Below are 16537 nucleotides of genomic sequence, written 5' to 3'. Positions count from 1 at the left end.
AGAACGCGTTACTGTGGTCTGTACATTATAATATTATTCATCCTCGTTTATATCACCATCTACAGCACATGTGTCAAACTAATGGCCCAGGGGCCAAATCCAGGCCTTTGGAGCATCCAATTTTGGCCCCCATGAAAAAGTAAAAGCAACAGAGAAAACATGAGTCATTGTGTAAATGAAACTCAACAATATTTGCAGCGGCTCACAGTTTTCTCAGTGCTTACATTGCATGATTGCAGTAATTTTTAATGTTAAACAGTTGAAAAAACTCAACATTCTTTACAAAATCCTTAACATTTCCTCAAATTATTACATAATATTTGATTTAATTTAACAGAAATTGGTCCAAAATCTAGGAAACTCAAACTAGAGATCCTGTGTTGGGACTGATATCTATCACTTATTGCTCGGATGTTGTCGGTTTCTTACTTTTTTTGTATTTTATTTATACGTAGAAGTGAAAATAATGGCACATTATTGTTGAAATGACTGGTTTCCCCACGTGAAACCTGTGGCCCTCTGACAGTTGCTCAGGCTCCGCTATAATACCATCCTGGTTTGGTTCTGCTTAATTATTTACATTTGGCAGTGAAATTTTCATGGTGATAAAAATGACTGCAGGCGTAAAAACAAAGCAGAAGACGGTGTTTAATAATGATCTGCATGGTATCCATGTTTAATATGGACTGTAGCTGCAGACAGAGCTCATGCACGTAACGAGGGGCCGTTTTAATGAAACAATCCTTTTGTTTCAGTCAAAGTGACAATCCAAGAAGGTAGATCTGCTAGATAAAGACTGTAAAATAGTCCGAACAACAGCTGGCTTATTACATAGATACATGAAGCCATGCTTTGCCACAGGGAGCTGACCCAGTCCCTTCAACATGAACATGCAATCACACACTGTTAACTGAACAAACGGCCACCAGGGGACACAGCCTTCACTCTAGATGGAAGCTGAGGGGGTGGCTGTATTCTCAAAGGTCATCCAGCAGGAAGTTTACGTCCAAACTACAAGTGCATATTTACCGCTTAGCATAGACAAGTGAATCATTCATATCGGCAAGAAAAGAAGCAAGATGCATATTTCTATGGATAGTAGCTGAGTTATTGTATATATTTCTAAATGTCAACTAAGTATAAATGTGCTTTAAACGTGTTTCCATTTAAGGTTGTTTTGAAGCCTCGAAACTCCCGGGAAATCTCATCTTGCGAGTCTTTGCTGCAGGAAGACGGACACGCATAACCTCCTTATAAAACGTCATATTCCTTTGTTGTTTCACATCTAATGTGGCAGTAATAGTTTTACAGTATAATGTCCCCTCTTCTGTCTCAGAGAGAAATGGTCATGTGACCAGGTACGTCACGTTCTGCGACATGTATCTGCGGTGAAACTGTTTCCATAGCGCTTTTGTGATAGATTTCAATATCGAAACATCTGAAATTTCTCCTCGTGAAAGCGTAAAAACTTTTTAGCGAAATTTGAGTGTTTTTTAGGAATTCAGGTGTTTCCATTACCAGTTTTTATTGCGCTATTTAGATTTTGCGCATTTCCAAGGGTCATGGAAACCCAGCTATTGTAATTTTCCCCTAGGATAAATAAAGTACTTCTGAATCTGATTGACACAGAAGACCAATAATATGGTTAAAACAAAGACTAGTGTATTCAGATTTGTTGTATGGGGTTAATTCAACTTTCAATTCAATTCAATTCAACTTCATTTATAGAGCGCAAAATAAAACAGTCATCTCAAAGCGCTGAACAAAACATAAAGTCCATAATAAGAAAGAAAAAACCCAACAAGATCCACATGAACACGCATTTAGCGACAGTGGGAAGAAAAAACCGGTTGGTGGCAGCCATCCGCTTGGACTGGTTGGGGTTAATGAATCTGTCACTGAGGTGTTTGGGGAAATGTTTTAGTGCCTTTTATTCTACACACAGAATCATAAATAACTGTTAAATCACACTCTGGTGTTTTGCTGGTAAATATCATGTATGTTGGTCGAGTTAGCAACAGTGGAGGAACAAACAAAAGGTGTAAACAAACTATTTGACTGTCATCTTTTACTGGTTATAACTTGAATTCTGTGTAAATAAATAGATCTGACAAATATTTGCAAATATTCCCAAAGAATGACAAGTAGGGTTTATGGAACTGAGCTTGTTCATAACTAGTCTGTATTTGTCTATGGAGATAGACAAACACTGACCAGATGTTCCCTCAGTAAACAATTGTGCTAGTTCGAAATGAAAGCTTCCAACCTGTTACACACCTGGTTTGATGACACAACCCATTTTGACAGTTTATGGTTGTTGTTGTTGCTTTAAGAAAGAATGCCACTGAGAGACATTTTACTGTGTTCCACCAGAGTTTATCTTCACTGCCATTCTAGTACACTGGAAAGCCTCATTACCATAGCCTGCATGGGGAGCACATTATTTCTGTGAACAAATATAATCCCCTAAAGAATATACAGCAGCTTATTTGTTGTCTAAAAAGAATGGTATTGGAATAATGTCAAAATGAGCATTTGCTTTCTTTGACTAATAGTGGAATCAGTCAGCTGATTGCACAGCTGAGACATCAATACTAATACTGAAATAAATGTTTCTTAAAGACGGGATTAATCTGTCAGGAGTAATTCTTCAGAGTCCACAGGGCCCCAGAAGGCTTTAACAGCGAACACATGCTGTGCTGAACACATCAGCATTATCTTTACACGTGTGCTGTTAACAACTGAACAAAGATGGAGATTTGAACAGGTTCACTTGGAGCCTTAAGCAGAACCCATTAAAAGAAATAAATTAAAAGCGAGTTAAACTGTATAGATTGTGTTTAGCTATTTCACACTTTGTTAATCATCTATTGCACATGTGTCAAACTCAAGGCCCAGGGGCCAAATCCGGCCTTTCAGAGCATTCGGTTTGGCTCTCAATGAAAACATGAATCATTGTGTAAATTACCAAATAATTTAACTTTAAATTGTTGTTGAAAGAACTCTACATTTTTTTCAAAATTCTACAATTTTTAGGCCGGGCTCCGGACTCAAAACGCCACTCACTTTCTTCTTCTTCTTCTTGTTGTTCTTGTTGTGTACACTAGTTAAACTCTTCTATTAATCGTCAACAGATCCAGCTGAAATTTGGTACCTATAAACTATGGATACACGCATCGACGCTTGGAGCACGATTTTTGATTTGTGGCCCCAGAAGAAAAACAAAAAATGATTTCTCATTTATTTGCGAGTCAAATATCACAACGGTTGGTGGTACGGAATCATTGGCACAGACCAATGTATAATGGGTTACAAAATCTCCCCAAATTAAATAAGAATTGTTCAAAAAATAATTAAATCAAAGGACATTTAATTATCTGTCACTTATTGCTTAGATATTGTTGATGCCTTCCATATCTAATGTCTAATGTATAACTGGAAGTGCAAACTTGGGCTCATTAATGTTGAAATTGTTGGTTTTGCTGATTAAATCCTGGGGCCCCATTTGTGATTGAACTGGTCCAAATTTGGCCCTTAAACTACAATGAGTTTAACACCCCTGATCTGTTGCATTGGTGTCACATACGACCCAGTTTGACCTCAAGTGAGCCGGACCAGAAAAATCTATGTTTTTGTCAAAGAAAAAAAACACAAATTCAAACAAAATCCTGAATGTTAAGCAAATGGTGAAAATTCCTTCACTTTGCAACAAATTTTCTTGAAATTTGCAACTTAATTTGCCAGAACTTCGTTGTATTATTTGTGAGAATTTTGCAGGTGTTTAAAAATATTTTAAATATTAATGTAAATAATTTTGTACTGCAACCCCCATCATATTTGATTAGAACGTATGATAATTTACAGCCCTGTTTTTGCTGTGTATTTTACTTTGAACAAAATCATCCTGTGGGCCAGACTTGGTCCACGGGCCTTGAGTTTGACATGTGATCTATTGCAGCGATTCTCAACTGGTGGGTCAGGACCCAAAAGTGGGTCGTGGAGCTGTACTGGGTGGGCTGTGGACAACTGGTCAAAAATAAATAAATTATAAATTAAAAAAAAATAAATAAATAAATAAATACTTAAAATCTCTCATGTTGGGCTTGTCTTTTATTTTGAAAGGTTTTTTTTTTTTTGACAGGCATGCTGTAACATGGATGTTGTACAGGAAATATATGTATATTTATGTTTAAAAAACGATTGTGTACAGTATGTGTGTTTTCAACAGCTATTTTTGTTTGGTTGAATTCTAAAAAAAACAGTGGATCGCGATTTAATGACCATGGCAAAATGTGGGTCCCAGGGTGAGACCAGTTGAGAACCCCTGATCTAGTGGGTGGTTTGTTGTGCCTAAAATGCATTTTATTGTGTTTTACTTTGGGTAGTTATATAAGCAGCGTTTCTGTTGGAGGGGGGGATAAAAGGAGATCAAAAGGGTGTCTGCTGCCTTTCTCCTTGTCTTTATTCTGCACATTCTGCCAATGCAGCTCTAGCTCCAACTGCATGACTTGTCCTGATTCCCCGTCTCTGCCTCTTGAGGACATTACACTTTAATCTCTTGTTCTGTGACGCTCCCTCTTTTGGTCTCTTTGCCTTTGCATCCTCTCCTCTCCATCCGTCCATCAACACTTTTCTTCTTTAATCCCATGTCCAGCACTGCTTTGGCCTCGAGAATATCACTGTAATCTGTCTCAGTGTGGCCCAGCAGGACTGCTAATCCTGCACTTGTGTGTGTGTGTGTGTGTGTGTGTGTGTGTGTGTTTACATCCAGGGAAAGATGTACTTTTCCTGAATCACTGAGCAGTGTGACACAACGTTTTAGCCAATGTGTTTGTGTGCTGCATAGGGCTGGAGAATATTGCCAATATTAATGTATTTTTATTTTGTATTAGAACACTTGTTTTAGGAGTCGCTGCTTTCGCTACGTATCAGAACAGCATGAAAAGCTCAGTTAATGCATTACTGAGTGTGTTCTAACCCAGACCTTCCCCTAAACAAGCCACACTATAGAACTCACTCACACGTGCTGTCCCGTACATGAGAAAAAAGGCAAAATGAGCAAATAATGTGCAGATGTTTGTTAATAAATGTCCCAGTCCCGTTGTGTATTTTTTTTCCTCCTTTTGTGTTTTTTTTTTTTGTAATTTTGGATTTGTTTTTTTTTGGTATGCATGTTCTATGATTTTTGTTGTCCAATTGTGCATTTTTTTCTTTTTGTGTCCTTTTTTGTCTTTCTGTTCTTTTGTGTATTTCTTAATTTATTTTAATTTCATTTTTTTTTTGGGTGGGGGGGGGGGGGGGGGGATTTTTGTTTCTCCTTTATGTATTTTTTTGTGTGTATTTCTCTGTAAATTTGTGTTTTTGTAGTAGTGTTATGTATTTGTTTTGCATTTATTTTGCTTATTTACTTTTGGGGCTGCTAGTTGACCAAATGTATTTATTTTTATTACCAATCTTAAAGCACTCTGTTATTTTAGCCTGTGTGGCATTTTTGCATCAGCAAATTTAACCCTGAACTGACTTTCTGTTGATACTTTTGAGATAAAATATCGAAATATGAATTTTGGTCCTTATTGCTCAGCTCTGCTGCACGTCCTGAGAGAAAACACACACACACGCGCACACACACACACACACACACACACACACACACACACACACACACACACACACACACACACACACACACACACACACACAGAATGTAAACCATAATATGGGGATCATACATAATCTGTCTGATGTATTGATGATGTTTAGATCAGATCTTTTCTCAAACAGGAACACATTAAACCTCTATATGAAACGGGACACAACCCCGTGCACAGACAGCCCTGATTCAATCATTCCATCCTCTCATCGCACGCACACGCACACGCACACAAGCCGTCGTACCTTTGTTGTTACGCAGGGTTTCCGCCTTGCTTTTTTCGGGGCATCGTCGCTATTGTGTTGATCCCAAGTCAACGCGGGTGTGGAGGTCCGATAAGTCCAGGATGCTGCTCCGCTGTCTCTGCGCTCTTCTCCACTTTGGGATCATGTGTTTGGAGCTCGTGTGTGTGAACGGGAGAGAGAGTGAGCGCATACATGTAGAGAGAAACCAGCAGACAGACTGAGCTCGTATCAGGTGTCGTCTCAGCCCTTTAGTCTCTTCCTCTCCTCTTAGTCTCTGCGCTCTGTTGACGCGTAAAAGTACATTCAACTCCGGGAAACGTCTTTCCCAAACCAAACCGCCCCTCACTTCTGTTCAGATGTTTCCTCAGAGAATCTATTTCCACCTCCGGTTGTCTCCCATCTTCCTCTTTTCTAAACCGTTTGTGTTTAATTGCGGACTGATGGGTGCGCGTCCTCTCCTCTCCATCTTCCTCATCCTCTTTCCTCTGCGCGCAACGTCTCTCCTCCCTGCGCGCGTGCGTGCACAAACGCGCGCCTTCCAGCTTTGATACAGAGAGTTCAGCAGGTCGCACGGTCCAGCATTACGACATATCCCCGCGCATTGAGTGACACACACACACACACACACACACACACACACACACACACACACACACACACACACACACACACACACACACACACACACACACACACACACACACACACACACACACACACACACAGAGGTCATAGATAAGGGGTGTCAAACTCATTTTAGTTCAGGGGCCAAATAGGGAGCAGTTTGATATCAAGAGAGCCACTGATTTTTTTTTTGCGAGAAAACGAGCAATATCAACAATATGATGCCCTAGTATGCACATCTAAGTATACATGAAATAAAATACAAATAATGTAAGAAACCCACAAGGGTCTTCAGTTTAAATGCCCTTGATTTTGGAACAAATTTCCATTTAATTAAAAAAAGATGTTTTGTAATAATTATTTCTAAGAATTTAGAGTTTTTTTTTTTTTTTTTTTTTTTACAGTTTAACATTAAAAAAAAATCTCTGCCATCGTGTGATATAAGCACCGGGAAAACTGTGAGCATCTGCAAATATTGTTGAGTCTCATTCACACAATGATTCATGTTTTCTCCTGCAGGCTGAATTGGAAGCTCCAAATGGCTGGGATTGGCCCCCGGGCCATGAGTTGCTGTACAACTACTATTTATGTCATTGAACAACCTGAAGGCAAGATAACAAAAACGATGGATGTAAAGAGGAGTAGGACTCCCAAAGTGTGACACAAAATTTTAATGAAGTCGAATAATTTTAATATAATTGGTTAAAATAAATTCATCACACAGAATAAATGAAACTTCTAAACTGTTAGAACTTTGTCGTAATGAATAAAGCAAGATGTAAAATGTATGAAATGAAACAAGACTTTAAAGCTGATATCTGGAGTTTCTGAGAGGACGTCTCGATGTCCCGCCCTCAACAGCTGCACTTCCTCCATTGCCTCTGCCAATCTACCAGAAGCCACACCTTTACTTTTCTGCACGCGCATCGCAGAACATAACAAGGTCGCATTGATATAGGCCTATGGGTCAGGTATGAGCCATAATCGCATTTACCTGTTTGCTGTTGTGACGCCCTTGTTAACATGCACAGTTCCTCATTCACTTTGATTGACAGTCTCAAAAACAGGAAGTCAAAGCCTATTGGCTGGGCGATCACGGCGCTCGTTTCTATTTGTATAGGGGTCTATAGTACGAAGGAGGGACTTATATACATGAATGTATATGAATGACCACTGGCAGTAGACCATAATAAAAGACTATGTATTATTTGAGACACACCTTTGGATGTTGTAGAGCTTTCATGGCTGACACGTCTCTGCAACATTACGCAGAAATCTGGAGTGGCAAACCAGCGTGGTGGCCTCCATTTTTAAGTAGGGGGACCAAAGGATGTGTTCCAACTATAGGGGGAATCACACTCCTCAGGCTTCCTGGTAAGGTCTACTCCAAGGTGCTGGAGAGGAGAGTCTGGTTGATAGTGGAGCCTCAGGTTGAGGAGGAGTATGTCATTTGTTGTGTTATTGGTCCAATTGAATAACAACCTCCAGCTTTTGCAGGGACAGTTTGCAGCCTTGTGGTAAGTGGCTGGAATTGAGGATCTTTACCTTGAAGTCATGGTTCTCAGTCACAAAAGGGTAGATGGCCAAGTTCAGGTCAAGGGTGAGGTCTTTCCCCAGAGGGAGGATTTCAGCATCTTGGTCACAAAAGAGCTAAGCCAGAAGAGGAAGATCTCTGACAGTCTACGTTCCAACTCTCACCTAAGGTTGTGACTTTTGGTCAATGACTGAAAGAACAAACTCACAAGTGCTATCGGCTGAAATTATATTTTTTCTGCATTGTGGTCGGGCTCAGCATTAGAGCTCAGCCCCTACCAGTAGAGAGGCCTTTGAGTGCCTTGGTATTGCCCTGGAGGAGCTGGTGGAAGTGGTTTGGGAGAGGACTGTCTGGGCTTCTCTGCTGAGGATATTGTCCTCGCAACACCAACTCAGATAAGCCGCAGACAAAGAAGTAATGAACAAACACCTTTGCACTGCTTTCAGTATCAGAAAATGGTAGGGATGTAACGATTAATCGTAAGGCAGTTAAAAATTGATTCATAGGTATCACGGTTCACATCGATGCTCTGAAAATTGAATTGCAGTACCTTTTTTAAACATTTATCCCTTCTCTTGTCCAGAAGTGTAAGCAGCGGCCGTAATCTGCTACTACTCGCCACTTTCTACTCTTAAACATCTTCATAAATGATTCCTTACCCCTTTAGCACCAAAAGAATATCTGTAATGTTACGTGAATATCTGTAAAAGTCACATTTTTCTATTAGCTCTGTCTGCTAGCATAGCATCTCTTCTTCACTGCAAGGATATCTGCATGCCAACTGACCACTGGGTTACCAGCGCCCTCTGCTGGTCCAAACAAATATGACGTAAATGCAGTGCAGACTGTTTTTTTTAAGTCCAATTGTTAAGGCACAAAATACATTTTCAATTGCACTTTTAAAAAGAAAAGGAACTTTTATGTAGTTTAGCATTGTTTACTATAGAACCAGAATTTAAATTAGTAGGCTTCTTCTTTATTTGTATTATTCCTTTATTTATTTCATTCAAGATTTATTTTTAGTTAAATTGCATTGTTTTGAATAGTTTATCAAGGGATTCTTTTGACAATTAAATATAAAAGGAAAATAGTACATTATTTTCTTGTTTTTTCCCCCCAAAATATAAAGGAATATTTGTCTACATTCCCTTTTTGTAAAATAAATCGTGAGAGAATCGTATCGTGAACCCAGTATCGTGAATGGAATCGTATCAGGAGTTGAGTGAATGGTTACATCCCTATGAAACGGTTATTTAAAACATAGATCCAAAGTCTGTAAATAGGGCTGATTCCTGCTATCGTCAAGTCTTTGCTATGACTTTGTCTTATTGACGGTTACAATTGGAAGCCTGATGGTCCGTTCCTAGAACACTAGCTGTGTTTCCATTACAGATTTTCACAAAATAAAAGCGATATTTCTAAATGTTGACAAAGTATAATTGTGCTTTGAACGTGTTACCATTGCATGTTGTTTTGGGCAGGAGCCTCGTAACTCCTGTGAAATCTCATCCCGTGAGACTTTGCTGCAGGAAGACGGACGCTTAGAACCTCCTTATAACACTTTGTATTCCTTTGTTTCACGCCTAATGTGGCAGTAATCATGTTTAAGTATAATGCTAAAAAATGTCCTGGTCTCCTCTTTTGTTTACACATACAGCACCATGATTTCTCAGAGGGAAGTGGTCATGTGACCAGGTACCTCACGTTCTGTGTTTTTTTGGCGCTTTGGCGACACATTTCAATATCGAAACGTCTGAAATACCTCCTCATGAAAGCGACAAAACCTTTTAGCGATATTTGAGTGTTTCCATCACCAGTTTTTATTATGCTATTTAGATTTTGCTCATGTCCAAGGGTAATGGAAATACATCTTCTAACCCTCTGCATCACAAGTTTGCCTGACCCAGAACTGCACAGTGGGGTTGGCAGTTTAGCATCATCTGAGTGACCCTTGCTTAGGTTTGTATTCTACCGTCTCCGGTGCCTCATGTGTGGTCATCATATTAGTGATTTATTCAGCGAAGCATCAGAACCTGACGACATAAACAAACAAAATCAACTTGCAGTGGTTCTATTGTCTTTATTTTGTATTGAATCACCTTTGTGTAACAACATAGTAGTTTATTGACATCTGTGACATGCAAATTCAGATGATATGAGAAATATAGAGAGGTTGTGGTTTATGCACCTAAACGTGCTTCAGCAGCTGGCTCACTATATGGCAGGCTACAGGGTAACTGTGAATGCACCATCATACAAGCCTGTGCCCAGGGCCCTGTTGTCTCACAATATGACCACATACACAGGCATCAATGTGTCTCTATTGACTCAGAAACAAGCAGAAAACAAGCCTCCTTTAGGCCTAATGACTGTGAGTCAACGCTGGCTAAATTGATATTGATGTGTTTTAATTCAGACTTAGTGACCAATGATTTTTATTTGCCTTAAAGGCCACCTCACAACATTAATTTATATTCATTACCTTTGAGCCATTCTCTCACAAAAGTCACCACGGCTCGACCTCCTCTGAGGCTGCTCACGCAGCACAAAAAAATGTAGCTTTCGTTGACAGAACTTGATCAGGCCAGATCTGAGTACACACACACACACACACACACACACACACACTGATTTGGAGCTCCTCTGTAAACAGAGCATCTGTAGTGGACCCATGTGGGCCCCCGGGGGCTCCGAGGTACGGGTGCAGCTGCACCACCAGCACCCTCTGGCGCTCTTCCAGAGATTGCTTGGCAGCATTTTGTCTTGTCTACAATTTCAAATTGAGGCATTACTGCAAGTGCATTAGATTCATAAAAATACCAAATTGTCTCTATTATTATAGAAATATTTACAGCAAGATTTTTGCTTCATGGTTGATGAACAGAAACTCATAACGCTTTGTAACATTTCTGCACAGTTGGAGGCAGAGAGCTTTAACAGTTGCACACATAAATACTACACTGACACTTGTTGGATAGCATCTCCAAAATTATTTCTTTGTGAGTTTAAGGAGAACATAATTCTAACTGCTAATTATTCTCATTTTAAAGCAAATGTCTACTCATAATAGACTGTGGTCGTTTAAAACTATTTTTTCCAGAATTTAGCATGGGAGGATAACGACTTGCATTCCATCACTGATCAGTTTCAAATCAACCTGTCTGCCCTAAATTCTTTGTTATTTTTGGTGCTATTGCACCTCATTTTATACAGTGACTAGTGCTGGTTCTAGTAACCATGCCCTACAGGTGTTGTTGGATGCTATGGCTTGTGAATACCTGCACAGATATGTTTTTGTTACAGTATGGAAGGCTATGGTTATTGATCATCCTTGTTTTTCCATTGAGTTAGACTGGTTTGTGTAACCCATTTTATTGGAAAAAGGAACTTTTGGATAATAATATTCGAGCACAGAAAGTGAAATGGTATAATTTTCCTAAAGTTTGACACTATTTTCTCTTGAGTCGCTTGGACATTTTGTTGAGTTAAAGGATTTGGTGTGAAAGAGTTTAACTTCTATTCCCCCTAAAAACAGCTACTGAAATGCACCAGGGGCTATTAGTCTTTCTATAATTTATGATGACGTTATTCCTCACAGCAGAACGAGCAATTATTGTATTAAGTGAAGTAGGCTAATGTAGTGGCTGTGCAGCCCCTTTAGAAAACGTACCAAACAACCGCAAGTACAGAACCCTGAAATCAACCCAAAACGGGGAAAGGCAGACGTGTCTCATTGTAACTGTGGGCTTATTGAAATAATTAAATAACAATGATGAGAAAGCTCATGATTTCATTCTCTACTCATATCCCACTTTGTAGCTCTCAGCATTAATAATAATTGTGTCAGGGATGAGTGGAGCAGACACAGCTGGGTAAAAAGTAAACACTGTACGGTTCCATCATGGACTCACTCGACAGAATTGACCTGCATCATTTAATGTCAGACGAAAGAATGAAGAGTTACTGAAAGCTAGTGAGAGGTGGTTGTTTTTCTAAATCTGAGTTTTTGTGTTGATATATTGTTGCTGCAGCCAAAGGTTACACAGTTTGACCAAAAGAGGCTTTCAAAATATTTTAAGAAGAAACGTGTGAATAAAGTCAGCAATCATTTTATAATTACAGTGTAGGCTATTCTTACTCAGTGTGTTTCTGAGCTGGTAATTGTAGGTTTGTTGGTGTGTTTTTGTTCACATGGATATCATTAGATGCCAGAGATGTGAAAAATGTCATTACTCCTCTCTTATATGTAATTAATTTCAATGTGACACATTTTAATGTCGGTAATATTGGGTGGTAGTATTCAGAGGGGTTGGTTTTGTGGTATAATTGGTCTCCATCATACTGGGATTGTAAACTCTTGTGTATTTTGTGTGAAGAGCTAACCTGTGTGAGGTTTGCATATAACGCAAATGCGAGGCTATGTTCAGACTGCAGGCAAATGCAACCCAAATCTGACTTTTACCTCATATGCGACCTGAATTCGATCTGTTACAGTCTGAACAGCACAAATCCAATATTTTTAAATCTGGCCCAGGCCTCTTTCATATGTGGTCCTAAATCCCATATGTATGTGATATTTTCTATTGTCACTGCTGTCTGAAGGGCCAGGGTGCGTTCTATCCGACCTTTACTTTATCAAAATGCGATAACATCTTAATTGTGCATCCCAGGAGGAGCATGATATTATACATATTAGTGGGGAAAAAGTTAAACTCGCACATCCAAACCAAGGTGGACAGGTGCTTAGCCGAAAAAAAGACTAGAGAACCGAAAAACGTCTGCAGGGCTTTGAAAATATGCATTTTTGCATTATTGTGACATTTTGAGCTACAGTGCTCTTCATCAGACTTATTATCAGTTCCACATGCAAGCTGAGACAAGATGCCTCCATCTTTACTTCCATAAACACAGAGCGTGCCTGCGTGCGTACGTAGTACCTACGGACCTCTTTCGCACTTGTGGGTCACTTTAGGGTCAGATTCCTTTCATACTCCAAACTGAAAGAAGATGGATTTAAGGGCAGATTCACTAAGATCTGCAATAAAGGGTGGTAAACCAGTAGTATTTCTAAATCCTTTGGTGACGCAGTTTTTTCACCTGCTGCTGCAAGGAATCCACTAAGATTGCAGCAATCATTAGCACACCTGCAGAAGTGGGGCAGACCACCCTATTTAAATGAGCTTTTTGCTCATTCAGTGTGGAGACGTGAGTGCACGGAAGCACATAATGACATTTGAGGAAGTGAAATTGGAGGCAGATGGACTTCTCTGAAAAAAATTTGTTTTTTTTACATTTTTTTTAAGAAACAACTTTAAATCATAATGATAGTCCCCCCCCGAACGTGGCTGCTCCGTCACGTTCAGTAACTTTGCTGTGATCAGTATTTGAAAAATAGGCAGATTTGGACAGAAACCGTCCCATTGATCTGCCATTGCGCCGAGTTAATGCAGCAACACAGTCTGTCAATCAGTCTGCACCATTTGAAGATTTTCTACTGACCATCATCCAGCAGGTCTGAGCAGCGCCGTGTCACGCACACTCTCATATGTGAACATTGCGCCATCACTGCTAAATTACGCATCTGGCCTGACATCAACACAACACGAGAGTGTGAAGGTCAAAACATGGAGTGAAAGACACAGAAGCTCACTGGAGCTGTTCGTACGAAGCAGCATCCATGGAGGTCTGCGCACAGCATCCTCTGGCCCTGCACCGCAGCGCACACACGTACCGGACTCCACACGGGCTTCAGGCATTCAGCTGTTCTCTCCCTCACACACACTTTACTCACACTTTACTTTTATTGACTACTGTTTTCTTTTCTTATACTAGAAAGGTTCACTGGATCCTTTTTTCCATCACCGCTGCATGTTTTGTGTAAACATTTACTGCAGCGGATCTCTGCCTGTGTGTGTCTGCACCTGCTTGTCAGCCTTACTATTTTCCTGTGCTAAAACAATCACCGCAAACAGTTCCAGATTTGATGAATTGCATTGTGTCCATTGCATTATTTATTTGCATGTCCTTCTCCCATATTATTGCATCGCTTGTGAGCTCTGCTTCCTGATTCCCTGGGTTTTGTATGGCTTATTATTGCGCAGAGTCAAGTTTTATTACCCCTAAACCCTCAGTGAATCCGCCCCTTAATGTGTGATATGAAAGCGTACACAAAATAAATCGGATTTTCCTAAAAAAAAATCCAAATTGTGCATTAAGACCTGAAGTAATCTTAGAATATCCAACAAAAGGCTTTGCTTTGGTGTATATAGAATAAGATGGAGAAGTGCAGAAAGAGTTTCAGTTTGAAGAATGTTGGACTGAATTTATTTTGTGGACCAAAAGCAGGCGGAGGAAAGAGATACCGGCTTCTCTGGGAGAAGGGCATCATCAACAGGCAGTATTTCAGGTGTACAAGGACAGGTATCTATTATTCCAGTCTCAAAACAGACAGCCAGTTATGTGAAAGTTTTTATGAATGAATGTACTGCTACGCTCTAAAGAGACAATAGAAGCAGTAGATTGCAATCAACTGAAGGAAAACAATGAAGCTATTGTGGTTATTTAAAATGATCTGTGGCTTACAAACATGGGCAGAACAGTCAAAGGGCCACATCAACCCACAATGCTTTGCCTGTCTTTAAAATGGCGGCCCCCTGCATAATGAACTGTCCATAAGACTCATTTTAGGATGATGAAAAGATGCAAGGCTTTTTTCTTTTTTTAAATGGAGATTAAATCATAAGTACACGTGGAACATTTGTAAACAGAGTGGAGGATACTTTTAACATCATCTAGGAAACAACTCTCAGGTTTAGAAATGTTGAGCTGATTATGGTATAAAATGTTTTAGTAAACTTAAAATAAAATATTGATTTAGAAAACAAATTTGAAAAACCCTTTTGCCAAATGTCATATGTCAATATTTGCTTTTTAATAATGCATTTGATATCTAGTGAGCATGTCCAGGGTTTGAGTGAATTACAACTCCGTCTTCAATTATCCGTGTTCAATTACAATTAAATTACAATTATTTTTTTCCCCTCAGAAAGTCAATTACAATTGTGTTCTCATTTACTAAAGTTCAATTGCAATTGATCACAATTACTGAGCCTGAAATAAAAGTTTACCTTGCTCTTGGGTTAGCTTTTTGTTAGCATCATAACAAGTCCTAAATCAGCTGTAAAATACGCTAAAAACAAATATCTATTATCTAGTTGATTTCCTATCTATTGGTTACCTTGTTAGGCTTCCTAATCAATAAAAATATTGGAATCAATATGGTAATATGGTAAAATGGTAAAAATTGGGAAAAAAGACATATAATCATATTTTAACAATTATTAACTACATATGTGTAGAACATAGAACTGTAACATGGTTCCCCAGTTTTGCGTTTAATTATAATTGACAATTTTTATAATTGTCACAGCAATTACAAAGTAAATTATCTGAAGTCAATTATATTATTACAACAGCAACAGATTTTTAAAGTAACAGTTACAATTACAATTGTGCCATCACTGTAGTTATTATCCATCCATACAATTACAATTGTAATTGACTTCCATCCTGAGCATGTCACAATGAACCAAAATCCTCTGTCTTTAAGATTCAGCTGTAAAAACAGTCGTCAGCTGTTGTTTGTCATCACCATTGGGGACACAATTAAAAATGAAGTTGTCTATGTTTGAGTAGATCACTGCTCAGTTCTACAGCGCTGCTTCCTGATCAACGTCCTTTTCCCTGAGCCACGTGAGAAATGTTTCATCTTGTCACTCATTTTCCCAGCTTGGTTTTAGAACTTAGTATAGCTGCCATTAGCGTTGTGTTACATTGTTGATTGGGGTTGTGAACGCACAGCGAGGGCGTGTGGGTCATTAGCAACAGTGGGATCTCTTCATACCATGTACTTCAACACCAGGTTTGTTCATAGGAACGCACACAGCAGGGCGTGTGCCACTCACAGCTAGGTGTAAATAGGAAAAGGAGAAGCCTGGAAACACATTTTCAGAAAGTCAGGAAAGTGTGGAGATGCATTTACCCAGTGGCCGATAAGGAGCTGAGAAAATGTCGCTTCTCATCAGCTACGTGTAAAACCTCGTTATTGTTTTAAAACAGTGGTTCTCAAACCTTTTTGGCTCAAGTACCCCCTTTCTCTTATTTCTGAATTCAAGTCCCCCCTTTGTTCATCTACAACATTTTGCTTAGAAAACTATTTAAAAACAACTATAGAGCATAAAGACTTTCTAAAGAATCTCATGTTGTAGTGGTTCCCGACCTTTTTTGGATTGTGACCCCTCTTTGATATCAAGAATTAAAGGCAAACCTAGAGACATTGTTTTTCTAGAATTAGTTTTTGATCATGTTTGAGCTCAGATATAAATAGATAGATTCACAAAGTGAAAGTATGGAATTACAATTGTTTAAGACTCTGTGTTGTTTTAATTGAAAAAAAAAAAAAAGAACAATTAAAACATTTCAAAT

General features: G+C 39.1%; 2 protein-coding genes across 3 annotated transcripts in view; one reads left to right on the top strand and one right to left on the bottom strand.

The window, feature by feature from the left end:
• macrod1 (mono-ADP ribosylhydrolase 1) overlaps positions 1-16537 on the top strand; it is a 174188-nt gene that overhangs the window by 92261 nt on the left and 65390 nt on the right. The gene's annotated exons all lie outside the window — the stretch shown is intronic.
• The window catches only part of flrt1b (fibronectin leucine rich transmembrane protein 1b), a 58548-nt gene that overhangs the window by 40899 nt on the left and 1112 nt on the right, over positions 1-16537 (bottom strand). Inside the window, exon 1 of one of the 2 annotated variants that reach the window (XM_028458727.1) lies at positions 5896-6408. The exons of the other annotated variant lie outside the window; for it this stretch is intronic. The gene's annotated coding sequence lies outside the window, so the exon portion shown is untranslated. Of the gene's footprint in view, positions 1-5895; positions 6409-16537 lie in introns of those variants that run through there. 2 annotated transcript variants of the gene reach the window in all.

Source organism: Gouania willdenowi, chromosome 10 (assembly GCF_900634775.1).
Source record: "Gouania willdenowi chromosome 10, fGouWil2.1, whole genome shotgun sequence".
Lineage (NCBI taxonomy): Eukaryota > Metazoa > Chordata > Actinopteri > Blenniiformes > Gobiesocidae > Gouania > Gouania willdenowi.
This window is presented reverse-complemented; position numbering and strand designations above follow the sequence as displayed.